Source organism: Phoenix dactylifera, unplaced genomic scaffold, assembly GCF_009389715.1.
Source record: "Phoenix dactylifera cultivar Barhee BC4 unplaced genomic scaffold, palm_55x_up_171113_PBpolish2nd_filt_p 000182F, whole genome shotgun sequence".
Classification (NCBI taxonomy): Eukaryota; Viridiplantae; Streptophyta; class Magnoliopsida; order Arecales; family Arecaceae; genus Phoenix; species Phoenix dactylifera.
This window is the reverse complement of record NW_024067712.1, coordinates 556,424-561,877: the sequence shown is the minus strand read 5'-3', so window position 1 is coordinate 561,877 and position 5,454 is coordinate 556,424.

Here is a 5,454-nt window from a genome sequence, read left to right as displayed (position 1 = left end):
TCTCGTAATCAGAACAAGGGACATAGAGCACCCTGCCCACTTGGGAACTGATTCACGAACTCACCCCTTGCATTTGGAATTTTATAGGGTAAGTTCCTGCTCGTCTTTTGAAGCTATCTTCAGTAGAAGCCCCTAACCAGCAAGCAGGACTTTATGTTTTTCTCTTGCTGTGATGTTAGTCATTTTTGGGTAGATACTTGCCTCCTGCTTTCTCTATTTAACAGAGAAATACATAAGAATTATACATATGCCTCGTGTGGATCTCTACTTAGAGATTTGTTATTTTTAAACTGCTTACATATTGAAAATCATATGATTTGAAGATTTTACTGTATGCATCTGGTGAGAAAAAAAAATTTATATAATTTAGTGTTATATAGAACGTGTATTTTTTGAACAATTTGATGCATAAGTTAAATGCCTTTTTAAGTTACATGATTTTTAGTATGTAAATAATATAAAGATGGTAGATCATACTCAATAATTCATATCATCAATATGGGATTTTTATCGTCCAATTTTAGCTGGATCTTAATGAAGATTTACTTGAATATGGCTAAATCTCTCTCTCTCTACATACATACATACATACATATATATATATATATATATATATATATATATATATATATATATATATATATATATATATATATATATATATACATAGACATATAGACACACACACATATACATACTGAATAAGTATAATCTAGAGGAAATTTGACCATCTAACCCCTACAATATATTGGTGACTTTGATGTACTAAAATTATGAAATATCTTTATGCATATATTTTCTAAAACATGTTATTTTGAAGATGGTTAGTTTCATTTGAAATATATTTAGGGAACTATCCTATCAAAGTCTATATATTACAATATTGCCATGGCAATCCCGCATGAATGTTGTGGCTTGTCATGTCAAGAAGTTACACGAAATGGTGACCTGAAGGTGTTCACAAACCTTCGATGGCCTACATATATATTTTTTTTAACTCATTCAGAAAATCATAAGAATATCCATGTAGCCTGTTTGGCATCGAATGAGTCATCATTGCCATGTGACTGACATTTGAATGGGAGGAATAAGTTCATGCTATTTTAAGTGCAAGCAACAAAGGGATGCTCATCTTTTTGGTAGTCTGTTTTCTCATCCTTTCTGTTACCACTTATATTTGAATTATGAAAAGATTTCTTAATTCTCCCATGTATTTTTCCATTTATAATAGTAGTCCTTCATAGAAATGTTTTTCTTTTTCTTGTAGAACGTCCGTAGAAATATTTGCAGACAGAATATTACCATCATAAAAACAAACCTAGTAAAACCTGCATTCATAATAACCTGAAATTTTTAGAAATTTGGTAAAATTTTTTTGGTAAACTTATTGAAAATTTAGTTTAAGATTTGGTAGGATATATTTGAATCAAAACAAATGGCTTGAGAAGAAGTGTTATTTAAGTGACATTAAGCTATATTAAAGTGTCACGCTCCTAATTCGAGATCGCAACTCAGGAGTCATGGTAACTATTGCAAACTTATAGAAAACATTTTTCCACAAGCATTCAAGGTATCTTAATATGATATCATGTACAAGCAGTAGAATAAATTTAAATAATAATGTTCAAATTCTAGATTAAATAACTAATTCAAAATTTGAAAGTCTCACAGACCAATAATATTCTAATATCTTGCATCAACTCTAACAAGAAAATCTAGTCTAAATAAAAATATCAAAATCCTGTCTCTAATTGTTCTTTCATGATAAATCCTTGAGTCAAGCTAGTTCTTCAAATCTGTAAAAAAAAAAAAAAAAACAGTAGAATACAGAATAGTGAGCTAGACAGCCTAGTAAGCAATGAAAACTTTATCTAAATAAATCAGGATATAATTAAATAATTATTTATAGAAAATAAGCATATAGAATTTATCAATTTAAAACTAAATTCAGATATGCAACATTATCAAAACATTACGCATGCTAAATTTAATTTTTCTCAAAATCTAAATGTGGTTCATAAATCAATTTCTTTCAAATCATTAAATTCAGCTCGACAGCCAAAAACTATGACCGCATCAAAATGTCACCGCATAACCCCCGTTGGTAGGGTATTAAAGTGCCAATGTATAACCCTGCTAACGTACAACCCCCACTGCTAGGGTATTCAGATATAGTCTAGCTTCGAGTCCAAATTTGTTTTAATTCAAAACTCTTTTTTCTCAAAATATTTTCAATGTTCTGTTGTAAGATGCGATATCCAAATCAATCGAACATAATCCATATCAAAACTAATACGTTCAATCAAGAATTATACAATATTTTAGAAAAGGCATATATAATAATTAAGGACTGCATTAAATTCATAAATCAAAATTATTTGATTCAAAAAAAATATTTATAAATTGCTGATAAATTTAGAAAAAGGGGCAAGGAACACTTACCTCGCTCCTGGTGAGGATTCGGTGGCTCTTTCTCTCCGACAGCAATGGAGGAAGAGGACCTCCCGAACCGAAGAGGACGGGCTTCAACGGCTCTCTCCCTCTCTCTCTCTCGGGTGGAGCATGAGGAAGAAGAACCCCCAAACCAGAAGCGGGATTTGGCGGCTCTTCTCGGATGGCCTCAAGGAGAAGAGGGAAGAGCCATAAAACCAAGGGATCCCGGCTTCTTCGGGATGGATCCTCCTCCTCACTGTGCGCCCTCACGTCTGACGCACGTGAGGCCGGAACTGGTGGCTGGGCCGGTCAAGCGGACCGGGCCAGTCCCGGGGTCTTACATTCCTGCTTGACCGGTCCAGCACCAGGGTCTTACATTCCTCCCTCCTAAAAGAAATTTCGTCCCTGAAATTTGCATCCTGTAGTTTCGAAAAGTTGAGGATATTTCTGCTTCATCTCCTCTTCCAATTTTTAGGTAGCTTCTCTTTCTGAGTGACGACTCCACTACACCTTGACATAAGGTATAACACGGCGTCTCAAAACTTGATCTTTCCTATTCACTATCGGCACTGGATGCTCCTCATATGATAGATCTTCTCTAACTCGTAAAGGCTCAAGCTGTGTGACATTATTTGGATATGGTATATATTTTTTCAAAATCGAGACATGAAAAACATCATGTACACCAGCCAGAGAAGGCGGTAGGGCAAGTCTATAAGCCACCGTACTAATTCTTCCAAGATCTCGAACAGACCAATAAACCTGGGATTCAATTTCTCTCAAATACCGAATCTTGAAACTCCCTTTGTAGGTAATATTTTAAGAAATACATAGTCGCCAACTTAAAATTCTAATTCTCGTCTCCTATTATCTGCATAACTCTTCTGTCTACTTTATGCAGTCCGAAGTCAATCTCTGATTAGCTGAATTTTCTCAACTGTCTGCTGTACAAGTTTAGGGCCCAACAATCTTCATTCACCAATATTATCCCAACAAATTGGCAAACGACATTTTCTTCCGTATAATGCTTTAAGGCGCCATCTATATGCTACTCTGATAACTATTGTTATATGCAAATTCTATTAAAGGTAGATGCTCATCCCAAGAACCCTTCATATCTATGACGTAAGCTCTCAACATGTCCTTTGGAATTTGAATGGTCCACTCAGACTGACCATCGGTCTGAGGGTGAAAGGTTGTACTAAAACATAACTTAGTCCCCAAAGCCTTATACAAGCTTTTCCAAAATTGTGATACAAATCTAATATCTCGATCAGACACAATGGATACTGGAATACCATGCAGTCTTAAAATCTTTTTAATGTATAATTTGGCTAGCCTTTCCAGACCGAACCTAACTTTGATAGGTAAAAAGTGTGCTGATTTTGTTAACCTATCCACTATTATCCAAACGACATCATTAGCACTAGGAGTCTTTGGCAATCCCGTTACAAAATCCATGAAAATTTGTTCCCACTTCTATATTAGAATATTAGGAGGCTGAAGCAATCCTGCTGATCTTTGGTGTTCAGCTTTAATCTGCTGATATACTAAACACTGTGCCATGAATTAAGCAATTTCTCTTTTCATGTTGTTCCACCAATACAATTCCTTTAAATCTCTATACATCTTGGTTCCTTCTAGGTGCACTATATATCCAGACTGATGGGCTTCTTTAAGAATTTCCTGCTTAATTTTCAAATCCATAGGTACACAAATTCTATTCTGATACCTCAAAGATCCATCCTAATACCCATGCTACGAGTCTGCGGTCAAGCGCAATCTGAGATCATGTATCCCGAATTCAGATATATCTCCTGCTTCTACTGACTTCTGAATCTTCAATAACTGCTGGTCATTTCCTTGGGTTGTCTTAATCCTCTCTATAAGTGTCGCCTGAACCTACATATATGCCAATTGAGTCCCTGAGCCATGTACTTGGATCTCTAATTCAAGTTTCCTCACATCTTCCAAAAAATGTCATTGGCTAGTAATCAAAGTGGCCACATTTCCTATTGATTTCTGCTTAAAGCATCTGCCACAACATTAGCTTTTCCAGGATGATAATTAATTGTTAGATCATAGTCCTTCAATAATTCTAGCCATCTTCTTTGTCTCAAATTTAGTTCTTTCTGGGTGAATATATATTTCAAACTCTTGTGATCTGTAAATACCTCACATCATACTCTATAAAGATAATGTCTCCAAATCTTAAAAGCAAAAATCACAGCCGCTAACTCCAAATCATGAGTAGGATAATTTTGCTCATAAGATTTTAATTGTCTGGAGGCGTAGGTCACTACCTTACCACGCTGCATCAAAACATAGCCGGGTCCCTTCCTTGAAGTATCACTGTAGATTGTGAATCCATTGTCACCTGTGGATATAGTAAGAATAGGCGCTGTAACTAATCGCCTTTTGAATTTCTAGAAACCTCATTCACAATCTTCAGTCCATTCAAACTTAACTCCTTTTTAAGTTAGGCGAGTCAAAGGTACAGTTATAGAGGAAAATTTTTCCATAAATTGTCTGTAATAACCTGCCATTCCTAGAAAGCTATGAACCTCAGAAACATTAGTTGGCCTGTTCCATTGCACCATAGCTTCCACTTTTGTTGGATGCACAGAAATTCCACTCCGGATACGATATGCCCCAAGAACAATATCTTATCCAACCAAAAGTCACACTTCTTTAATTTAACATAGAGTTTCTCATTTCTTAAAATTTGAAGTAAGCTTCGCAAATGTTCCTCATGTTCTTCTTTTTCTTTTGAATAAATTAAGATGTCATCAATGAATACCACCACAAATCGATCTAGGAAGGATTTAAATATTCTGTTCATTAAGTCCATAAAGGCTGCTGGGGCATTTGTCAATCCAAAAGGTATCACTAAGAATTCATAATGTCCATAACGAGTTCTGAATGCAGTTTTAGGTGCATCTTCTGCTTTGATCTTTAGCTGACGATATCTTATGCGGAGATCAATCTTAGAGAAAATCTGTGCACCTTGCAATTGGTCAA